This window comes from Pleurodeles waltl, chromosome 8 (genome assembly GCF_031143425.1).
Source record: "Pleurodeles waltl isolate 20211129_DDA chromosome 8, aPleWal1.hap1.20221129, whole genome shotgun sequence".
In the NCBI taxonomy this organism is placed as follows: Eukaryota; Metazoa; Chordata; class Amphibia; order Caudata; family Salamandridae; genus Pleurodeles; species Pleurodeles waltl.
Genome location: NC_090447.1, coordinates 309437591 through 309463440, shown reverse-complemented (window position 1 = coordinate 309463440; position 25850 = coordinate 309437591).

The following is a 25850-nucleotide window of genomic DNA, read 5'->3' as shown; positions in this document are numbered from 1 at the left end:
AGATGTTTTTCTTAGATTAAGGGCGTACCAACTTCAGTGATCAATTGAGTCTGTCTTTCTTTTTGCAACAAGAGTAGGCCATAATCCAGACAAGAAGGTTATTTGTATTTATAAGGGTAGGTGTATTGGAATGGATGCTGATGTCAGGGTTTGGTGACAAGTAGGTGCTGAACAGTTTCAAAGGTTGGAAAATAAATTCCTATGTAGGCTTTTGACTGTCCACATTCCTCTCCCACTTTTATATTTCACTCAGAAGCCAGATTGGATTATTTGGAAGACACAATTGAAATTAGCCACTTGCTTCTATGGCTGAGGGCTTGGGGAACTTCAGAAGCAAACTTTTCCAGGGAGTCTATGGTAGATTGTTTATCCCAAGATAATGCATCTTGATTGAAATCGCCATTTACTTTCGTGGGGATTCCAGAGTATTTCCCTAATCTGGAAAGTATAGAAGCCTGTACTAAGGATATGGTTAGAAATTTGAGGGCATATTTACAAGGAATTGGCATGGGGCAGCGCCGCAGGCCTTTCTGCTGTGCTGCTTCATGCTAATTCAAAAGGGCTGAAAAACACTATTTACAAGATATGGTGCACTTCTGTCCCTTTTCCCTGCACTGGTGCACAAATTGCTGCCTAGTGCAAATGCAGGCACACTTGAACCATGGTGCAATATCTGAATTGTTGGCAGGATTGTTTCTGTGCAGGAAGGGACATTGTCCTGCATACAAATACTCCTGAAAGACATTCTCTCTTTATATGTGTGTTGTGTGTGCCACAGAATGTGGCACACATAGAAAGGGTAAACAAAGGGGAGAAATTAATATATTTCTCCTCGTTGTGCCTGCCCTGGGGAGGTGTACAGGGTTTGCAGATTCTTGTAAATCTGGGAATGTGTCAAAACCCATGGGTGTTGCATGGGAACACCCACCGCAAGGCCCCTGGTATGTCTCCCTGACGCATTGTAAGGCAACACAGTGACTTCTGCTGCGTTGCCTTCACCATAGCTACAAGGCGATAAAAAGCCACGTAAAGTGGCTTTGCGTGGCCTCGTAGATATAGGTCTGCACTATGCACTGCTGGTGCATCACAAATAATGATGCACTGGTGGTGCACGGGGTTTGTAAATATGCCCTTTACATTTTTAATTTGTGGATTAAGATGAGTCTGCAAGAGATTCAGAATATGTAGTCACGTGATAGTTAAGGGCCAATAAAACTATCAACTGGCTCAGAGTTTTATTTAACTACTATTTTTAACACTGAACATATATTTTATCTCACTTGTTTACGATTTAATATTGTACACTTTCATTTTGTAACGTTCCCAGCTGTCCCTGTGACAATGTTTTGAGGCAAAGCGCTGCACAGTTTATGCATTTTTGCACATCATACACACATCATCGGAAACGTTTTTGGCTCCACTTTTGCATAATCCAAACATTAGACAACACAAGCTAGCTCCAGCCTTCCCTCAACAACTAGTCTTATTGCGCACTTGCCTTGCAACACTTAATTACCTTAAATGTCCATCGTCCACAAGAAGAGGTATTGGGCATCTTCCTGCCAGCAAATGTCTTAAGATTTTTGTGGGCAATTGTTGCCCAGTTCATTGACTTTTATATTGTCTGAAAATGTTCTTTTTATGTATGTTTTAATTGTATCTCTGTATTATAAAGATTGTCTGTCCTTACCTGAATAAAGCTGAAATGATGACGATGGTGATGATTAGTCCTTGAATAATATTTCTAGCTGCTCCCAAAGTGAAATTAAGCACTTTAAGTGTTTAAAGTGTAGCCCAGTGGTTACCTATAAGGCAGCTAGCCATACCACTGTGAAAAATTAATTAAGAGATTTGGCACTGCCAGGATATGTAAAACACTAAATACAGACTTTTAAGGCCTATTTTAAGGGTGACGTATAAGAATGAAAAAGGAAGACTTGGGCATATGAAAAAGTTTATTTTGCCAGTTGTTGCACCTGGTTTCTGGCATTCAGTACGCCCAGATTTTTTGCTTTTCTGATTACCCGACTTTGGACTTTTTATTGTGAGTGAATCTTACTACCGTTGTCTCTCTCACAGTAATCACATGGCAAATGAACTCTGTGTGTGTACCACCACTCTCCGTCTCTAAAGGGGTGGCTGCAACACAGCAAGGATAAGGGGCACTTGGCTGGTAACGTGAACATGTGTGCGTGGTGCATGTGCGAGACTGGTGTCGTGCACAGACCGGTAACTGTGTACAGGAACCCTGGAGCAATGGGGACTCTTCCTGAATAGGTATTTACCTGGGATAGGCCTTATGAGGGTAGGGTGCACTATTTGGGAAAGTCAGTGTGCTTTCCTTTTTTGTCAATAGTGGCACCCCATCATACACATACGGAAAAAACTGCCTTTGAGTGTAGTTTCACTCCCCCTTGGCCTACAGAGACCATTGACTTCTTGAATTGGAGTGTACCCTGTGTGAGAACACCAAATGGGTAACTTACAAAATGATATCTGTACACCTTATGGGTCATTCAGAATTTCCATAATTCCATGGCTCCGCTCAGAATCAGAGCCCAGGCCTTGTGTCAACCTGCTGTGCCCAGGTAATTGCATTTTATTCCAGCAGCAAGAACAGAGGCTGACCCATACAAAAGGAACAATTAGCAGTACTTCTCCCAGCTCTTGAGGAGGAAAAGGGTGGGGGGGAATGATCTGCATCAATCACCCAGCTGGCACACTGTACCAACGATGGGCCTGTTCAAGCCCACTGAACAAAGGAAAGTGCTACAACACTGAGCCCAACCCACCAGTGGGCTCCCTTTGAAATTCTAGTGTGCAAGTCCCTGGCAGTGATGTTAGTGAGGGGTGGAGCTGAGACCCCAGAAGCTTATGTGACTAGTGGCTCCAGGATGATGCCAGTTTGGACTGTCCCAGCATGCTGGGACAGGGGTGGAGAGATGATGTGGAACTCTAGGATTGGCCAGGGGTGCCTGTCTTCTTGAACTTTCCTCTTATCTTTAAAAAATCTTGCATTAGATGGAGACATTCTCTTGCCTGTGGTCTTTTCTGTGCTTTGCTGCTGAATCCTGGGACTTTCCATGGACTTATTTTCATGAAGGTGGGGGTGGGACTCCATCCCCAGAACCCCTAGTGATGATCAATGCGAGGAAGCCCTGTCATGCTTTCTCAAATTTTTGGATTATGGGGGCACAGTCGTGCTCCCCCATGAGAAGGCAGAAGGGGCCTAGTTCCCCAACCCTGGGTCCTAGTACAAGGAGAGGACTCACCCCGCTCCCCGTGCCTGTGACTGAAGCAAGCAGAAGGCAAACCACAGACACGCACCTGCCTGCAGGAGCAGAGTGCTGCTGGCTCCCACTGCAGCATGTTGGAGTGCTGCCAGCACGGGAGTCAGTGAGGGCAGGTGGGCTCCCCAAATTGCCCTCCAACAAAGGAATCACCCAGGGGTTCTCTGAGTGGGGCTAGGCACCCCCAGAATGTAAAGATGTGGTGCGAGGCTGACGATTCACTAATGCAAACACGGCTCTCGCCAACGCTGTGGGAGAGCCACTCTTCTGCTATGCACGATCCTTACCACAATTTCCCCATGATGCCTTGCAATGCCTTGTTGTTTCATCCACATCTTTGCCCATATCTCTCTTTGTAGTGGCCCAGGACAATAGGACCACCACCAATCAACTGAGTAAAATCCTGCCTTTCCCCTAAAGTTATTTCCAGAGTCCCCACTCTAAGTTGGGGGTGGACCCCAAAATTATTACCTCCCCTGTATTTCCTTCACATTTTGAAGTGCTCTCATGGCTGGAGATTTTGCTCAAAGTGTTACGCACTCTAGGGGTCATGTGTATGGTGACATTCAGGAAGGCCTGGAAGGCCTAGAAATGCATATATTTAATGTTGATATTGTTATGCCCCCTGGGAACAAACTGCATAGTTTCAATGCAATGATATCTCAATATTGCAATCACACTTTGGTATCAAATACATGACAAATCCAGAAACACAGGATCTATTCCTGATACATGTTTTATTTGTTCATCACAATGATTTAAACTGTTGTATTGATTACTGCCATAATGACAATGACTTCTGCAAAAGGTATCTTAATGGGTTTATTACAAAATGAAATTATTAAACTGTCTTGATATGTTTGAGTGACCCTTCTAGTAGGTCATCAGTACCTACACAATGTCATCTATGGGATGTTCCATCTGCCAATGTACATATTTCTAAATTATTTCATAGTATTTAGTAGTGTGTGTTTAATAAATGGGCTTCTTTTTCTAACAAAAACTTTCTGACTGGGCAATCATTTATTGAGTGTTATAATTCTGTGCCAGTGATTGGTGATTATTAGCCCACACCACTTCCTTTGAGTGGGCCTTGGACTGCTCCTCTGCACTACCCTGTCAGAGTCAAGCCCTGTGAGATTTGGTTTCCAATAAGGACAATTGTGGATCTATTACTTGTGCAGGCCACACAATTAATAACCTAATTTCCAACACCAGGTCAAAATGTTTAAATTGGCACACCTAGGCTGCTTTGTCAAGCCTGGAGACATGATTTACAGTGCCCTTCTAGTGCGTGGCACGTCCAGTGCTGCAGCCCACTAGTAGCATTTATTTGATAGGCCCTACGTCAGGTGGTACCATATACTAGGGACTTACAAGCAAATTAAGTCCCATCAAGTGCATTCCAAGTTTCTACGTTTAAAAAAGAGAGCACACAAACTTTTCTACTAGATAGCAGGAGAAAAATGTACAGAGTCCTACAGCCTATGAAAACAGGGTTAAATAAAAAGGCAAAAACATCTGAGTGACTATGCAGGAAGGGTACATTTCCAACACATGCCCCTCTCCAGCCAAAAGCTAGGGCAGACTAATCAATATCATGATGGGCTTCTCTTCTCAGATGATAAAACAGGGTCAATTTGCCTCCCCTGCAATGTCACTTCTACTCCCCTATGTCACCATCCTCCTGCACCACTGGGCTGACCCAGGAAGAACCCTTCTCCTCATCAGCAGACCCCATCTGTGAAGCACCTAACCTTAGCATGTTTACAGATGCATCTTTGTAAGCAGACAGTACCACTATAACAAACAAGGTGATATGGTCCATTTTACCTCTTGCATCAGGCAAGCTGCAGCCAAGCCACAGCAAACAGCTATGTCCTGGGAATGGGCACCCCAGTACATAGAAGGAGCCGGCCCTGGGGGGTGGCGGTCCCAGGTCCATCAGAGGATCCTTGAGAGGGGCTGCATAGCCCCCCTCCAACATATGCATAGACCCAGGGAGGTGGTGGTCCCTGGGGCCCCAAACAGACCCCCTATATTATTAAAAGATCTGTCCTGGGGAGGTGGTAGTCCCCAGCGCAGTGGGAGGCATGCAGCTCCCCAGGGCAGCGGGGGCATGCAGCTCATCACTTATTTAATCAAAGCCCTCAGGAGATGGTGGTCCCCGGGGCAGCGGGGGCAGGTGGCTCCCCACATATCAATTATAAGCTCCAGGGAGGTGGTGGGAGGAGGCTGGGTGCCCCCCCACTGCAGATTCAACTCACAGCCCTCAGGAGGTGGCGGTCCCCAGGGTACCTACGTATTCAAGTCACAGCCCTCAAGGGGTGGAGGCCCCCAGGGTAGCGGGGGGCATGTACTGCCCCCCGCATGCGAATTATAAGTCCCAGGGCGGTGGTGGTCCCTGGGGCAGTGGGAGGGGGCCAAGAGGCCCTTCTCTGCATTTGTAAAGAAATGCCCCTAGGACTTGGCCCACCTGGGGGCTTTATGAAAACGAAGCGTGTGAGACGGCGCTTTGTTTTTTTCCTGATTTTATATTGGATCTGCGGATCCACCATGACTCAGTTCATAAAATAAAAAAAAAAATGCTTCTTAGCTCTGGTGGGGTCCCTTTGGGACCCCACCACCAGAGCTAAGGGGACAGGATGTTCATACCCTGCGCCCCTTTCTTTATTTTTTACTTTTTGGGGGGACTCAGCTTTGGGATCCCAAGATGGCTGACAACACTTTTACGGCTTCTGTTGCTGAAGTGTTATCAGCTAATCAGAGCTCTGCGCAAAGAGTTTGCGAATGCTTTGCGTCCCTACATATGCACATTTAGATTTTCTTCATTTTGTGAAAAACTACTGATTGGAATTACACCAAATAACAAAAAGGGCTCTTTCTGATGAAGTGCTACCTGTCTGCCAAATTTGGTGTAATTCTGTCTAGTGGCTTTTGCGCTATCGCTGTTCAATTTTTCCTATGGGAATTAACATTGGGAAAGCTCTAAATTTCACCCCCCCTTTATCTCAGCCCCCGCTTGACAGACCACCCATACATTTTCCAGACAGCCGCTCACGTGACTGTCAATTTCTTTTGGAAAACTTTGTGCCAAAGATATAGGCAAGCAAAAAACAGCTTTTTCTATAGAAACTAGGTTCTAACTATAACTATCTAATGTTGACTGCCACTAGGTTATATATACAGATCTATCTATCTATCTATCTATCTATCTATCTATCTATCTATCTATCTATCTATCTATCTATCTATCTATCTATCTATATCTATATGTATATATATATATACATATATATATATATATACACACACATATACATACATACATAATATATTCTACTCAGTGGTGTAGCAATAGTTAGGTCAGCATTTCCATAGGAAATGCCTCTTTGATTGCTAATAACATTTTTCCATTTGAGGAATCTTCTAAAAGTCCTACTTTTTGATTAGTTTGTGCATGGAAAGTTTTGGGGTGATCCCTAAGACAGGGGGCCGCGAAAAAAAGAGGTCCCAAAAACACAAAATCTGCATACATGTTTTACTTTTTTTATACTTCAGAACAGGGCACTAAGTCCCTGAGTCCCGTAATGTGCTGTATTGGTTAAGGGGAGGACCCCATCCCCAGGGAGGTATTAAAAAAAAGGAGGGGTGCAACACAACCTCCTCCCCCAACCTTAAAAAGGCCCTTGGGACCCTATCCCCCTGGGCTATTACTCTAAGTAAAAGTGAGGCATTAGGGTTCCCAGAGACATTATGGCCCTCGGGGCCCCATCCCCTGGTGCAGGCTCAATTATTGTGTCTAAGGAGCCCACCCACTAGACACAGTAGTTTCCCTGCCTGTACTAGCACAAGCAGGGAAACATGTTTACTCTCGTCTGATGGGAGCATTTTTAAATCTCCTGCCAAATGAAACCAAACACAGGCCACTTGGAAATATGACCCTAAGTCTGTTCTCAGCCCGCAGGAGATTTAAAAATGCTCATGATGGCTGGGAGCACACTTGTGTTCTGTTTCTCAGCATGCGTTGATGTGGGCACTGAAATAGAACACATATTGTTCCCGCCTTGATGGAGCAGTATAAATAGCTGCTATCTTTAGGCGGGAGCAATGCAGGCTTCCACACCATGCAGGGAGCCGGCTGGGGACACAGGGCCTAGGGGCTCCTCTCACAGTCTCCAATGTGTGCTTGGTGTGAGCCCTGGGTGGGCACCCACATATTTATAATGCCGGCCCAGGGCATGGTGTCCCCAGGCCTGAGAAGGCTTGGGGAGGAGGTCCATGCGACCCAATGCCCTTTTTTTATTGGTATTTAGTCCCATGGAGATGGGGTCCCTTGGGCCTAAAATGGCTCAGGGAGGGAGGATGCACACCTTCCTCCCCTTAGATTTTGGCCCCAGGAGGTGGGGGTTTGAGATGTCATCAGTGATGTTATAGAACATGTCATAAGAGATGTAATATGTGAGGTCATATGTAGTGTATGGTGAGGGCCAAGTTATAGCTAGCTCTACCAGCTGTAAGTGGTGATTTTCTGTGTTTTTTTAAATTCAAAATGTTAATATTGTCACTGAGAGATTCACCTAACTATAACATCACTTTAAACTTTGGTTCTATATCAGGGCACCAGGTTATTGATTTTAAAGCACATTCAAAACTGTGTGCCACATGCAATGCCTGTTTGAGGTGAGGCTTACTGCAGTGGGCCCAGTAGCTGTGTCTGGAGAGATTCCTGGCCTTTGTACAATAAAAACAAATGTTAACACTTGTTTAAAGGGGGAAACCTTATATCTCATTAAAAAAGGACTATTTGGCCCTAGATTTGCTGGGACAAAAGGGGACTACCTTTCTACTTTTTAGGCATGCATGCACATTGTGCACAAGCAAAATGCCATCATTCACAGTGAATGGAGCAAGAGGCTGAAGGGAGCTGCTCAATTGTTCTATAGTGTACAATATGGTAGATGGAAGCAAAATGTGAATGCCACTAAAACCGACAATGGAGCAAAAGAGCTGATTGTCAGCCCTCTGTGCAATTATATTGTTAGCAAGGAAATTGGTTTTACAAATCATAGGGCATCAAATATATATCTGCCACTACCTCAGACTGTCATGATATTCTCCAAGAAGAGATATTTTACAGAGATGATGGCTGTCCTTTTAGTTATACAGCCACCTACATTTAGTGGGCAGTATAGTTACAGACAATGTATAGCACTTAGTGTGTAGGTTCAGATATACTTCTCCCAAGTACAATTTATTTAGACATTATCCTTCATTTGGATATGTAGAAATAAAACAACATTTATAAAATAGTGCAAATCACGATCTCCATTGGGTGGTGTCTCCAGTGCCAAGAAACTGTTAAATAAAATTATCCACTATAGCCATAGGTTACTGTCTCTATATTAATCCTTTACGTGCTACATCTACCTCTCATGGAAGGTCTAAAATGAGTGCAGAATGTCAATAACTGAAAAACTATATAGATGAAAATACTGCGGACCCAAAGATAAAGTGCTCTCTTCTACAAGTAGAAACACATCTTTATTTGTGGTCTGTCTATATCTTTCGATATTGAATTTTCTACTTAACTGTGCTACGTTTCTTCAGTATGTTGTGCAGCATGGCTTGGTATCAGCTGCCCGCAGAATCTCAATTAATAATGTTTCTTTCATTGCCTTGCCTGTCCCCACTTCTTTCCTCCTTGATGTCTTTGGGTATTCTACTGCCTACCCTAGAGCGCGTCCTTGGGACCTATTTGCTCTGTTTTGTTTGGAGTTTCTTTTTCATTGTGCTCCATGTTGATGTTTATGAAGTGTACGTGCTGTCTCATTCTCAGCCCTTTTGCTTGCAAACTCTCAGTAAAGTACTTTGTTCTTTGTATCTTTGTTCCGAGCAGCCCATCGAAGCACTCATCTGAAGTGGAAGAGTCGTCTGTTGGTTTGTTGTAACGCCATCTCATTGATTCCATGGGTACATTGTGGATCAGACAGAAAAAATTAGTAGCCCAATTAAATTTAAAACCCGACTTAAATTATGCTTTAAAGTTGCAGATGCGATGCAGACTCATCTGGGGGAACTAAAGCAACTAACTTGAAGCACAGAGTGAGCAAATCACATCTGTTTTGCAACTTTCATAATAAATTGTAGAGAGAAAAGAATGCACTTCGGTCCATAAAATATACAAAATGTAAATTGTTATAGAGGGTTTCGTCTTGTTGACAATATAACAAATGTTCACAAATCTATATATTGTTTAGTAAATATTGTCATTTGTTCAACGGTGTGAATTCGGTAAAAACATATAACACACATCAAACATTCTGAATATGTTTCCTGCACATAATAAATATGTTTTCTCAATATGAAACATGTTTGATGATGGAGGGCCACGAGTGAAAAAAAAGTAAGAATTACTTTAGTCAGTCGGATTCTTCCATATACATTTTGAATACAGCGTTGCACAATTCCAACACAAATGCTTGTTTCATAGCCACCACATATAGCTAATAGTACGTGGAAGTAAACTAAATGTTCTCATTATTTAATTGTATCCTTTATTGAATTTAGTCTCTACTTTCTCGCCCCATTCTTAGCCCATAAATCGGGTCTTCACCTGCAGAGGAGCTATTCACTTGCACCATTTGAGCTGTATTTTTACATGCTCCTCTCCTTTGGTTATGCTTGCCTCGTAGAGCCAGATCCCTTCCTGTAAGTTCCAAGCAACAAAATCGGAAGCCAATGCCAAGGGAACGCTGGAACAGAGGACTGGAACTAGGAATGCAAAATGTAGAATAATGGAAATTACCAATAAGTAATCTGTACATTAGTAACCTATTTTCCTTCTTCATCGTACTCCTCATTCATGAAGATGTACTAAGCAGTAAGAACAACATTCATGCATAACAAGAATCATACAAAAGCCGGGTCCATAATAACAATGTGATGTGATGTTTAACCAAAAGACAGAGCTAAAAGTGCACGGAACCCAAAACATAATAAACAAAAGAAGAAGAGCAAGCAACACATGTTTAATGATTCAAAAAGGAGTCTGAGACAGCTTAGGTAGCAATATTAGGTAACCTCTGCCCATATTCTGGTCACCCAGGATGAAGCCATACAGTAGCAAAACCACAATTGAAAGGAACCGAGGAAAGGCCTCAAATGAGAGGATTTCATCCCTGAAATATCCTAAAACTATGGCTCTAGCAATCCCTGTAACTAGGCAACCAGAAATGCACTGGTATCATAGGCACCACCATCATGATGGACGGATGTCATCAGCCCTCCCACAGGTGGCTCAGATAAACTATAGAGAAAAGGTGTCAGGGAGTGGATCAGGAAACAGGATTGATGCTTTTGTTCCAGAGAGTGTAGGGAGCAGTGCTAAAACCTGCCTGAGTTTATGGCAATCAAGGACAAACGGAGCTATGTGCAGAGTATCAGCATCACCCACAGATGACTACATATCTGTGGAGAGAACATGTGCCATGGTGAATTACTTGTGAGCTGCAAGGTCCAAAATTCTTGAACTCTCATATTGGTCAAAGATGGCAGTGGCCCTCTTGAATTACTGGGTATACATTTCTTTGTTTTTCACAGCATCCTTGCTAGGCAATCGAGTTGCTCTGTTGCCTCAACTAGGACCTGTCAGGATAAAGGCAAGTTGGCAGGCACACAGGAGGTAGTGGTCCTTAAAATGTCCTTTGAAGTTCTAGACCACTAACAGTTCTTTTGACTCATGCATGTACTTACTGGGTTAGGGTCATTTCTAAATCAAGATTAGTAGACTTTTTGGGATTTAGGGCTTCATTACGAGTTTGGCGTCTTGTGACCGCCAAACTCGCAGTGGCGGTCGAATCGCTGCACTCCTGGCAGCCTGAATGCCAGATTACGGCCCTGGCGGTTGGACCACCAGGGGACCAACACCACCCCATCAGGATCTATGATCCTGATGGGGTGGCGTTGATCAGAGTCATGGTCAGCCACGGCGGAGCTGAGTTCAGCGACGCCGTGCTGATCATGAGTCCTCTTTTCACCAGCCTTTTCATGGCAGGGTCCCCTCTATGAAAAGGCTGGTGGAAAGCCATTGCTGGGGGGCCACAGAGGGGCCCCTGCACTACCCATGGCATGGGCAGTGCAGGGGTCCCCCTGCCCACACCGTCAGAATGTGCACTGTCTGCTCTGCAGACACTGCCCATTCCGAGGGTGCTGTTGTTGGATGGCATTGGCCTCAGTTCCCTTAAGGGAGCCGAGTCCAATGCAGTGGAACTGATTACACTGAGCTGACCAGCAGAAACATTGTAATATGATGTTTCTGCTGGTCAGCCTAGTGGAAACATTGTAATATAACTGAGGGGGGCTGCTGGCATTATGTCAGCCTCCTCCTTCCCGTGACTTTGGCGGTTGACTTGTCTGAAGCTAAAGTCGTAATGAGGCCCTTAATCTTTCCCTGGCAGTGAGTTACCTGGTTGCATTGGCTTTTTTGAATTTCTCTTTAGCTTGCACCATTTTTGTGTTGCTCTCTGTTATTTTATTCTCACTCAGTTCTCTTGGTTCCTGTTAGTCCCTCCCAAGGCTTGTCCTTTTGGTTGTGCTGTCTTTCCTCCACTTTGCAGAGTCTTACAATATAGTGTTCATAAGCATCTAGGGGATATTCCAGGAGTCCTGATTGGCTTCCGACTCATCATAACCAACTGGTGTTGTTACCACTGGTCAGAGAAACCTATTCCAGTGACATCAAGATAGAGTGGTGCTGTCCCTTGAAACGGATGAATCGAAGAAGAGTTGGCCAGAGACAAGTCCAAGCTTTTTCTCTCATCATGTAGGAGTGACTTCAAAGGAACCCTTTCAAGCACACTAAATCATCTTTCAATCCAACCCTGGCTCCAGACTATCTGTGATGGGTTTTCAGTCCTTTGTGTGGAGTCAGGCCACCCTTTGAAGTTTAAGTGTGATTCTCTACCACCCTTCCTGCTCAGCAAGACCTATCAGTATGCAGATGCAGTTGAGTGTCCTGCATTTATGGCTGTCTAGATGGAATGCACAAGGGGAGCTGCCAACCAGCACAGACCAGATATGGATGGGAGATAGCAGATACAGTTATAAGCAAGTAAAATCCATCTACACTATTAAGGAGGATTTCTCACCACCATCCCAAACATAACAAACATGGCACCACTACTCCTTCAGATCAGAAATTACCACTTAAAAGTATATAAGGGAATTTCCAATGCTAACCTATGAGAGGAGCAGCCCTTGCAGTAGTGAAAAACAGAATTGTCTGTTTGTTACTACCGGGACAGAGTTCATGTTCTACCTTTTTCTTACGCAGCACCCTCTCTCATAGGGCTACCTAAGGTCTAACATGACGGTGTCTTAGGTGTGATAAAAGGGGATTGTAGACCTTAGCAAGTAGTTTGAAATGCCAAGTCGAGGTGATAGTAAACTGTGCACACAGGCACTGCAGTGGCAGGTCTGAGACAGGTTTGACATGCTACTTCTGTTGGTGGTGCAATCAGCGCTGCTAGCCCACTAGTAGCATTTAATTTATTTACAGGCCTTTGGTATATGGTATACAACTTTATAAGGGTCTCACAGGTAAATTAAATATGCCAAACAGGTGCAAGTCAATCATACTATGTTTTAGGGGAGAGGGCACATGCACTTTAGCACTTCTTAACAGTGGTAAAGTGCCCAGAGTCCTAAAGCCAACAAAAGGATGGTCAGAAAAATAGGAGGAAGAAGGCAAAAAGGTTAGGGATAGCCCTTCACTAAGTGCTATTTCCAACAAATACATTATTATATGGTGATTATTAGGGGGTACTCAACTTCACACCAGTGAAGTTAGATGACACCAGAGGAAGTTAGATTCACTGCCAAATAGCAAGGTTAATCATTTTAATATAAAAAATATTAGCTAATCCCAGATGTAACACCTAGTGCATAAGAACGGTTTTTTTCTGGAAATTAAATAAAAGCAAAATTCAGAAAGTTACACCTGTGGTTCTTCTTCACATACTCAAATTTTGTTGTTAATGAACACCCATATCTTTGTGCTCTGTGTCAGTTTTTCATTGAGAATCACACTAATCACTTTCAGTGAAAAACCCTAACGAGCACAAACACATGGAGGCTGATTCACAGAAACATATATAAGTATATGAAGTAGCATGTAATACTTCACATACTCATAACATTTTTTGTGAATTGGTGCTAAAATATACAACACCCTTTTTGTAAAAGTGCAAAGAGGGTATAGTCCAATTTGTACTAATTGTATGTGAATACTACCTGAATATTCCCACTTTAATCCTACTTTAGATACGTTGGGCAAATTCACAAAGCAAAGCAAGAGTTTGACAAGTATTATGCCTTAAGTATTACACCTACTCATGAATGATTTGATGAATTGGATGTTATGGTTTTTAATAAGGGGTGAATCTGCTCTCTGACGAGTTAATTTTAAGTAGAAATTAAAACATATAAATAAATGTATGATAATGGCATATATATAATTATTCTTGTACCATTTATCAGAATTATGTTAATTTTCTTATTAGGCCAGTATTAGTTTTAGAGGAACAGTTATATTTTAGGGAGTTTGAAAGAAATGTGGCTGTGGCTTACCCCAAGCTATTGGCATGGAAGCACTTTGTTTCACGTTTGGGCTGCACTCTTATACATACAAAGAGAAGTGTCTCTTTTCCATGGCAGCAAGATACATAAAGAGCTAGGTTATAGTGTTGTATAGACCTAATGCACTGAATTAATTTGTTGCTCTCAATCTGATGTTATATAGAAGGCTGTTATTTGGAGACTACATTCTGATATTATATGTGGGCACCAATGTACGTAATTGAATAAAGCCCTTTTAGGCATGTATATTTTTGTGAACGCACACATTCCTGGAAATTCAAACCCAACAGGAACAATAGTAGTTCTACACTTCCAATATCCACAGCAAATCCCACACTACTATCTTTGAGATTCACAATAGAACTGGAAAAAGGGAAATCATACAAAAGAGAGAAACAGATACACAGGATATTGACTCGTGTGATTGCACAGCTGGGCTTATCATGCACTGCAGATACATTAATATCTGAATATAAAGAAGGTCTTGTATAAAGTCTATTGTTGGCAAATTGGAGCTTTAGCTTTAGATATTATCTGTGATCTTACTGATAATGATTTCTGTTTTAAACTCTATATGATCAACTGAATCTTTGTTATTGTTGTTATAGAAAGTGTGAGTCATACTCAGAGTTGTGATATGCTGTTTGGTAAAGATAGCTACCTTCAATGTTGGGAAATACATGTTCATGCTGGCTTATGTTCAATGTGATAAGTGGATTGTTATGTCATAAAAAGCATTCATTAGCATTTCATGTTCAGTTTCTACTACACCTGTTCATTTTATGTTTGCTAACACTGAGACTAGCATGCCACACAGCAATATTTCTGTATGAACATAATGCCACAAGAGTTTACAAAAAATCATTCACGATCTACGGGTAACTCCATGTGAAAACAAACAAGTGTTTTAGAATTCATCACCTTAAAGGATGACCCCTTTGTGAAAACAAACAACCTCAAGTCTTTACTGTTGCAAGATATTTCCCTAGTTCCATGATGTATTTCTCAATTTCACAGAAGAACAGATGTCAGGGATTCCAGCACAAATTCTGACTGAAGTAGCTATGTAGCAGGATTGCTTATTAGGGGCATTATGTATTTGAGGAATATGAACTCTGTTCTTCAAAAATTACCTCAACCAATGTCAAGTCCTGTGAGACTCCCTTGGGCTCTAGGTACATGTAGACCATCTAGTCTTTATTGAGGTGTCTCACAAACATGTCGTTCTGAAACAGAAGGCCTCTTTTCAAGCTGTGCCCACACCCTGGATACTTCTCCTTTCTCTTCTGCTTCTGAAACATGCACATTGGAGAGCCTTAGAGCAATGCATAATGTGGAACCAAGCAGAAGGATAAGCCCTTCCTGTGTCTCAGCCTGGCAATAGTATATCTCAATAATAATTCTCAGTGATGAAACTAAAATATGTCAGCTATATAAATATGGTCTTTGGGAATATTGTTGATGAATTGTGCACCATTTAACATCTTGGCAGTCTAAAGATGAAGATATATATATTTCCCTGTTATAATTGAAGGGAGTTATGTATAAATCGCAGATATAGCTTTTTCATTTATGAAATATACTAGGATTTATGTAAAACATCTATCAAAATTATATTAACATTAATGCCACCTTACTATGGCCCATATACTCATCACATATCCACATTTCTAGTGTTCTTTAGTTCTTAATGACGTTTTTAGGTACATTTGTTGCACAGAGTTATTTGCATGTGCAAGCTACGTGCTTTTAGTAATGTAGCTGGTGGCTGACTTGTTCATAGCATCCTCCTTTGTGTGAGCAGGTCACTTCATTTTGGCCCAAATGAGGTAAGCACATATTCTTCTGACTAATCTACTCGCTCTATGTGAAGATTGGAAGAAGTGCAATAATATGATACTTTTGGGTTATATTTAGTAGGCTGCACTTTGGCCCTAAGTACAATGAGTCCATAATTGGGCTCTAAGAAAAAGTGCCACTATGATGAGAATTTTAAAGAGTTCTCAACTGGTATTTACAACTGAGTAATCATCGCAAATAGACAATCTGATTCTTTAGTTAATCTCACTCAATCATGTCATGTAGTAAGTTTACGTAGGAAGTTTGATCATTCACACACTCACTGAATAAGATATGGAATTATTAGTTTTATGCACTGATTGTACAATTGAATCCTCAACTTGGAGATGGGACTGCACACCATTATTTACAACCTTGCAAAGTTTATACACCTGTTTGAGATGCTTGTGTAAGGGTCTAGTTGTTACTGTACTTGTGTTCTCTCAGGGCCTCATTACAAGTTTGGCGGTCTTGTGAATGCTACATTGGCGCTCAGACCGCCAACAGGCTGGCAGAGATGTCTGCCAAATTATGACATTAGCGGTGATGCATACAGAATATTGCCAAAGCACTACTGGCACTGTCAGGCTTGACAGACTGCCGTGGTCAATTGAAGCCACCAACGGTCTGGCGGAGACAATTTTTCCACCGCACCCATAACAAGGTTGCACACTGCCAACATTCTGTCGCAGTCAAACCACCATGGAACGCTAAGCGGAAACAAACATTATAAAAGGAGACACTCACCTCCAGAAAGCCCTACACGTCATGGAACCAAAACTAGACGTCAACCCGCTGCTCCTGCTTGCAGAAAGACAACAGAACCATCGCCGACGAGGACGACAACAACCGTAAGTGCACATGCTCACCTATTACATTGTAAATTGATACATTTTGTATCATAGGGAAGGGGGTGCGAGAGCTGCATTCACATGTAACAGTACAGTGTCACACACACTCACATACAGTGACAAAGACACCCACACATACACAGCATGCACACTGCAGCCAGCACACACCTCACTTCAATATCACACAGTTACACATGGCAACACAGCACAGGCTCAGCCTCACAGATTCCCATACAACATACCAAAACCTCAAAACAACACTACAACCGCAAAAAATATAAAAACATGTCACACACTCAAAACCAACACACATAAAACACAATTTACAACCGTGTTGGAACACACACAGTTACACAATCATACAACCTAGCTATCGACACACACATTACACAGCACATCTAAACTATTATGCTATGTACAGTACACGCAGACTCAAACATTCCAAGCACACAAAACCACACAGCACAACAACAAACACATATCAACACAACAGAATAGCATGACAGCAAACTTTCTGCTACATAACATATGCCCATCACACAACACACACCCTATCCCTGGGAGACAAAAGCACTGCACACAACCTCATAGACTGCTCAAACAATGCAGGAAGCAGCACACACACACACAGATACTGGCAGACAACCAATTTCATCCAGGAACAACTCAAACCCAAGAAAAGAAATGAAGGACAAAGATGTAACCAGAAACATCTACAAATGATTGAATTTAATGATAGAAAAGCATGAAATAAATAAGATTGTCCAAGGCCATGGGCCAGTCCAAAATTATGTCTCAGGCATCAAGGACACAAAAGGGTGCCACTTCTTGACTCTTGGCTGCCATGTAACCTCTACAGGTAGGGTCATCAAGGGGGCAGGCAGGCACCTCATGGGTTCTTTGGCTGTGGTGGGGGGTTTGGACTTGGGCTTGTGAGGTGTGGGTTTAGGCTGTGACTTGGGAAGGGGCTGGACCTTTTGGGAAGGGAAAGGGTATGAGTGCTGGCAGGGGTGGGGAAAGGCCTTGGAGGTGGAAAGTATGTCTTTGGGGAGGGAAACAGATCCCTTAGGGGTGTCGCTTGGAAGAGTAAGGAAAAGGTCAAACTCAGAAAGGAAAACTCTTTTTGACACACAGGGATGGTCATCAGAAGGGTGTTTGGACATGGAAGGTGAGAAAGTGGTTGTTTGACATTTATGTGTGGATGTCTTGGATGTGTGTTTGTTGAAGGCATGCTTGTGGGTGGTTAGTGTCTGTTAGGTGGGTGAGTGAGGGGGTTTATCTGTCTTGGGTTGAGGGGGTGGAGGTGCTGGGGGATGCCATGGTGGGTGAGTGACTGTCTGTTGGGGTGGTGACTGCAGGTATGGTGGATGTGCTGCATGTAGGCATGTCAGTGGTTGTGGTGTCTGTGGGTGTGGTGACTGGGGTGGATGTCTGAAAGTCTGCTAGGGTGCTGTCTGTGACTTGGATAGGTGTGGTGGCTGGATCATTGAATGTTGGTGTGGGGTCAGCATGTGGGTCAGGTGTTGTGTCTGTGATGCTGGGGTGGTGGGGGTGTCAGGGCAGGTTGCTGTGTATGCAGGTGGAGGTTGTTTGTATGCTTGCCGGTGGGGTGTCTTGTGGTGCTTACATTTGTGTACGGTAGCCTGTTGAGTTGGATGCATGCAAGCTTGTTTGTGTGCTTTGGCTGGGTCACGGAAGGGGGAATTTGAATTGAGAAGAGAAAGGTGAAGGGGAGGTGGTAGACAAGGGATGACTAGCTACCATCAGTAAGAAGGCCAGAGCCTGAAAAGATCTCTGTAGGCTAGCCAGTGTAACATGAATGCCCTCCAGGAATGCATTGCTCTGTTGGATTTGAGTTGCCAGTCCCTGTATGGCCTTCAATATGGTTGACTGACCCACAGAGATGGTTCTCAGGTGGTCAATAGCTTCCTCACTGAGGGCAGAAGGGCTAACAGGGGCTTGGAAAGAGGTGTCTATGGCAAAGGAGATGCCTACCCTCTTGGATGGGTGGGCACGGCTAACTGGGTAATGTGCTACAGGGAGGGTGGTGATAAAAAGGGGGGTGGTGGACAGAGATGATACTGGACTGGTTCTAGAGGAGTCCACCACCACCACTAGGGAGGGGTCACTGAAGGAGGATTCTGATAAATATGTTGCAAATCTGGTCTCCCCCGTTGCACACCCCTTGCCCTCCAGGCCACTGGGTCCCTCAGTGTCTGTGGTGTTGTGACTGGTGGGCCTGTGTCCAAAAGCTTCACCACTCAGCTGTGCCTTGTCTCCTTCGCCTGCAGGTGCTGATGATGAAAAACAGGAAGTGAGGGATTGTCATCTCATTCACAAGAAAACACTTCCATCATATATTAAATGTCTCATTACATCCGGCTAACCAAAACCCCCAGGTAGTACCATTAAAGTTCCAATATCATGTCACATCAAAATTTAATGTGTGTCCCTTAAAATCAACATTGTTACACACCAGCTAAATTTCCTAACTGACTCCTACAATACTATGATTTAAGTTGACCAATCACACTAAACTTACCATGACAAGGTGACTTTGCCACATGATATAGGTTCCCTATCCACAACAACATAGTCAAGTACCAATCAAGCAATAGTTCAGAAATGTGAATGAACTTTCCACTAATCCAAAACACATATTTAACACACAAATACTTTACCCTAAGGTCATGTATCAGGCAATGACATATGTAAAGTAAAGGCAAGCAAGCCTTGTGCAAATGAACCCTACCTTCTTCATTTCACATAGTTACTACCATACACTATGGACACATGCCAACATGTGACACCTCAAATTGTCACACATGTCAATTTGAGGTCTAGGGCTTAAAGCACATGTCACACATGCATGCACCAATAGTGATGTACTAAAGACTGAAACTACAATGTGGACCGAAGCATATAGGTCATTGGTCTTTGTAAAACAAAGTTTATCAGTCATGTAAGGTCCAAGTAAGCTCAGACCAATATCCCACACACAACCACATGTTGTCAATAAAGTGCATGTGTTGGACCTGACCCTTTTTGTGGGTCCATTCCAAGACTTTTTGCCTCCTTCCTCGTATTTTTTCTGACCTCTTGTTGGCTCTAGGACTCTGGGAACTTTATCACTGCTGATGAGTGCTAAAGTGCATGTGGACTCCCTTCTAAAGTTTGTATGATTGACTTATACCTAATTGGTACACTTAATTTACCTGTAAGTCCATTGTAGAGTGGTATCCATATACCCAGGGCCTGTAAATTAAATGTTACTAGTGGGCCTGCAGCATTGCTTGCGTCACTCACAGAAGTAGCCTTTCAAACCTCTCAGGCCTGCTAGTGCAGGGCTTGTGTGCACAGTTTTCTGTCACAGGGACCTGGCACCTAAATTTGCTTGTCATGCCCGGAAATCCCCTTTTACTACATGTAAGTCACCCCTAAGATAGACCCTAGCTAGCCCTATGTGCAGGATGCTATGTATGTACAAGCCAGGACATGTGCCTGGTTGTGTGGCCTGTCCTGGTAGTGACAAACAGACAATTTGGTTTCTCACTGCTGTGAGTGCTGCCTTCTCATAGAAATGCATTGGAAATGCCCTGCCTTATGACTAGGTGGTATTGTCTAATTTATGAGGGGTAACATAGGCATGTTTGGTATGGTTGTAATGGTAGTGAGAAATGCTGCTTACTGGTGTAGGGGGATATTTTATTACTAATAAAGAAATGCCACTCTTTGTTTATGACTCTGGTGTTTTGCAACTTGACACCAATTCATGTCTGGGTCAAAGTGACAGCTGGGCTTTGTGCATACTTTTCAGACAGCCTGTAAGCAATGAGGGTGGAGGTGTCACAGAGGTGCATCTGGCCACATACAAAGGGCTCGTTTACCCCCCACTGATGTCTGTACTGGAGGAGAGAAAGGACACTCCTGGAACCAGTTGTAACTGGTTGGAATCTCCTCTACCAATTCTTAGTCAAACCTTGTGCAAAACTGTGTATAAGTACAAGGGGTTTTCCCCATGAAAAAAGACATTTAAAACATGGTTTTTACTGGACATAGAATGGTGCTGGAGGAAATCAACAGGAACCGCCATGGACTGCTGCTGCCGATTTGTGACCTGCTGGGTCACTAGAAGGAACTGCCACTGTCTACATCCCCTTTGTGCTGGTCTGTTGCTGGGCCCTGCCACCCTGTGCTCCACCTTGGTGTCCCCAGAGGCTGGGTGCTGTGGCTTCTGCCGTCTGCATCCCTGAGCTTCTCAGCGCGAGGACAGCGCTCTGTGGGAAGCCCCATGTGCTGGCTTTAAACACCTTTTGAGTGCTTTTTTTTCATTGGCTTGAGCGCCTTGAGAGCACCTTTGTTTTTATTACTAGGCGCCTGGGAGCCCTTTCTGTGTTTTCTGTGTCCTGAAATCACCAACATGATCCGGGCACTTAGAGATCGTTGAGTGCATCCAAAGCGCGGTGTATCAAGTGCACTGCAAGACAAAGAATGGAGCTAGCGCGCTCCTAATGCAAGGAGCACCCCCCCTGGCACCAGCCAGCATCCACTTTGGTAAGATCACCGCTGCAGCCCTGGAGTAGGAATTACTAGTTCACACCAGATTTGGTGCGGGCGAGTGGACGACAGCGGAGGTCCCTCCAGATCCCAGGGCCACCCTGGGAGTAGGATGTGGGGGAGGCGAGGGTAAGTCCCCTCTCTCCCCCGGTCCCTGCCAGAGGAGCGTGATGCTTTGTGTGCATGGTGCTTTGTTGGCCCCTCATGTCCCCGTAGGGCCGATTGTGGCCCTGTTGGAGCCTAGATGGACAATTGTTGCCCTGGATTGGGCATTCACCCTCAGAGGGGCCCCTTCAAAGGAACAGAGGTGGCGGGTGCCACCCCCCTCCTTCACCCATCATCAGGCGACCCACAATTTAGTGTGGGAGGAGCGCTGGGGGCCCCCTTTCCATTGAACTGGCCAGGGAGGGTTCCTGTTGGACAGCCTCCTGGGAGTTTGGGGTGAACTTGGTGCACATGGACTAGTGCAGTGCACTACGTAACCCTGTTGGCTTTATTTGGTAATCCATGCAAGGGTTCCGTGTATGGGTCTTTATGATGTGGCAGTATTCCGACCATACAATGGCTATATGTGTTCACTAATGCTCCTGGTATGGACATTTAAGTTGCTTCCTTGATATATATGATAGGTCTTGGGTATGATTTGCCATGTGCTCTCTGATGCACCATATATTATCTGATGTGTTTGCTAATGCTCCTGTTATGGCTATTCGTGCTAATCTGTTTTTTATGACTTGCCATGTGTTTCCTGATGTTCCTAGTATGGGCATTTATGAGGATATTGTGACGTGCATTATTGCAGTAATGTTTTTCCTGACTACTGCTTATGTTGCAAAATAATGAGTAACCTGTGTGCTATATGTGACTACTGCTGGTTTCTGCAGAGTAACTGTACTGTGTAACGTTCTGACAACTGCTTGGGTAGCAGGGTATTACTGACATGTTGTGTTTGATCTAATGATGCTGCATACAATACAGTTGATTTTTATATAACTTGGTGTTTTGTTTCCTTCGTGGTGGATAGTGCGTCACATGTGTTGTGCAATCGCATTACACAACACACACATTGCCTCTGAGAGAGGCCTGACTGCTCGTGTGCTGACTAGAGTGGGTGGGTCCTCCCCAACCAGAAACCCCATTTCTAACAGTATGTTACAAATGGACAACTATACTGTGCAGAAAGGTGGCAGCCCGAGATAGCAAACTATGCAATTAGTCCATCAATAGGCCACTGACTGAGTGACAACATCACTACACACTCATCAGACGTGGCAAGCCTTACATCTGTCTGTGGAGGATTCTTAGAGCCAAAGCACATGTGATGCGAACATTACAGCTACACCAACTATGATGCAAAGCAAGAGCCTGGATATACTTACCAAACTACTCACATGTGTATACAAACTACCACACCACATAGGTGTCATTGGAAACATTAGGTTCCCAAACAGCCAGAACTCAGTTGACATAACCTTCATTGCAACATTATGTAGACATAACTATTTCCAATGTTGATTCATGATTGAACCTTTCAATTGAGACATGATGTTGAAAAATAACTGTCATGGCTATAACTGTAAATAGGCTACCATTGCCTATCTATCATGCTTTCAACAGTATGCCCAAGGACAAAGCTGTATGGCCACTTTCCACTAAAAGAACATTAGCATAGTAGTACAATTCTGACCTCTGACACAAAAATATGTGTTCCTAAAGAAATGTGGCAACAACCTAACGTATCCAACATGCATACTGATAACTCTGATGAGACATCACAAATGTCTATGTAAATCCCTCACTAACCAAGGGGAATTACTTTGCAAGAAGTATGGAGGTATTAACTTTGTATGTCATCTGACATGTCAGATGGACATCACAGCATCACATGATGCTGTCACTTATCAGAAACTATTAGAAAACTAGAGAAGACTTGAATATATCTGACTCTCTGTTACACATAGACAGGAATCTTGAGACATTGCAGAGGACAGAGAGCAGGGTCCTACACACCTTACCATCATGACATTGGGAGAATTGACCTGTTGGTGGCAATTAACAATCACCAGGGATGTATAGTAATACGCATACAATATAGTCATATGTGCACCATTATTTGCTATTGATCTTGGGGGCAACATAGTTGAGTAACATGTCTCAAAATACATTTGTATGTGCACACCTGTGTGCTATAGATTGCTACTGTGCATTAATATGTTCACAGGAAATCTTTGACACTTTGCACTTACCACATTGTCAAAGCAAACATTCTGTTACTTCACTCAATCACCTGGTAAAGGGACAAGCATGTGTTAGGTCTGTACTTACCCCCTTGAGGCTACTGTGCTGTCTCCAAACACCAACCCAACTCAGCGTAGACCACCGTCAAATTGCTGGCCGTTATGGGGGGTCATAGTCTTGGGCACCCGTTCTCGCTGGGAGGACATCCCCGGCTGGGCCTCTGTGGTCTTCCTTGCTCAGCGTCACAGGTTTTCCTACTTCTTCTGACAGTGAGCACTCTGCCGGTTCTGGACCCCCAGGGTCTGCACTTTCTTGGCGAACACACACCAAATCCCCTTCTACATTAATGCTGTTTTTACTTCTTTAATTGATTTTTTATGTTAGATATTGTGGGGACTTGTGGATAGCCTTGAGTTCATGCCAAATTTGTTTTTGTCTATATGTGCCAATGGTAGCTAGGATAGGGATGGCTCAAGAACTGCTGGACCATGTATTTAGACATTTTGCTTTGATTTCAGCCACCTTCTTCCCCAGTTGTTTTCCCACAATTTTGTGTGCATTTGTTAGTATGTGTGTGAAACAGATTTGATTGATCAATGTGCATTTCCTGGAACTGGAGTAATGGTTGCTTGTGACTGTGTTTGGATCATTTATAGAGTGCATTTTATTTTTTTGACAGTTTCTGTGTTGTCCTGTAAATATATTTAATATTGTTTGATTTTTTACATTCTCAGTGTTGCTTTACTCAGGGTGTATCGGCACATGGTTAGGCCCAGGCACATTTAGGGCATACATCTGTGCAACGCTTTCCCTGGAATGCTGTACATATGTGATGGTAATGGTGGTGAGGAGAAGGGGTCAGAATTAGAAGCCATGTTCTCTTCTTCTTCCATACTTCCACTTTGTATTCTATGTACTGCTTACTGTTTTGTGATATGTGAATGTCTAATTGCTGGCCACCTTGTGTTTGTTCTCCATGCCTTCTACCTCGCCAAGCTGTTTGCTTGCCTGCAATTCTGTAAAGCTAGTATGTGTTTAATAATTTTTTATGAACCTTTTGTGTGCTACATTTAAAAACTTTCTGCTGGGAGCATTGCATGTGTTATGGCCTTTTAGGAGCCACAGATATTTTTTTTCTTTTTTCTCTATGTTTCCTGTCATATTGTGCTTGCGTGTTGGATATAAAGTAATTTCAAGGCTATGTGCATTATTATTTCATTAATGTAATCCTTTTTCTGGGCCATTCCCTGGCTCTGAAAAGGGCCCCAAGAGCTTTGGAGTGACTTTAGGTATTTATTTTCCATTTATTAGTCTTTACATTGACTTCTGGGACAAGGTGATTATTATTTTTAATGCATTAGATCATTTTTTACCACTCCCCATCACCTTTGAGAAAAAGAAAGCCCACTCCCCATCATCTACAATTCCCCCTTCAGTTAAAGGTGACATGAAGAGGACCCTTTAGTCCTGCATGACAAAAGAAAGGTTACAGTGTGGTGAATCCATTTTAGTTCTTATTGGGACTCAGGAGTTTAGCTTAGCTTTTGACTTGCAGGCCTGTGCCCCCGTCACCTAGTGACTTTTAACCTACTTACCTTGCTCTGATTTTGCATATTAATTTTAATATTTCTTTTAAGATGTCTGCCACTGTTTAGAGTTTATAGAAATGTTTTGATTTGCATTATCAGTGCCACTCTGTGAAGGCGTCATTATCAGTGTCATGATCAGTGATGTACCTGACGTGTCCCTTTCTCACTTACATGTGATAGAAACATAATGCACACTTCTTGTGGATTGTTTATATAATTGCTGCAACATGTCTGCCTCCATATCAGTTGTTTGGGGACATACCTGTGTCAGGGAATCTACATGATCTGTATAAATACATCTCACACAGACTAGGTCATTAGAGGGGTTCCTTCCAGATGCAATCTACACTGCACGTCACCTTGCTGCAGAACTTAGCCTTTATGTCACCAAGGTGACTGACCTAGAGACCTCATTCCAAGGTAATGAGGGTTGGGGGTACCTTCTCATGGACAAAGTACTGGCATATTAGGTTTATCATATCTAGCTCTCATTATATTAGAGGTTAAGTTCTCTTTGCTAGGAATTTCATATCTCAAGTTTATTGTAATATTGCGGGGTTTTTTAACCACAACTCTCATCTTCACAATTATGCTTCTTTTACTGTTCATTATCCCAATCATTGCAGCTCATTCATTTTTTTGTGGATTGCAATCTTCAATAAATATATTGAAAACTCTCCTGCATCCACTTCATTGCCTATGTGTGACTGAGACTTCTTGTGAATATGAGAAAAGGATAACTTCCATTCCATCACAACTTCCCTAAGAGGTCTTATCTAGAGACCATGCCAGAAATCATCTTTATGGTTTGGGTTTTTCATGAGGTACTGCTTGTGAGTCAGGAGGGT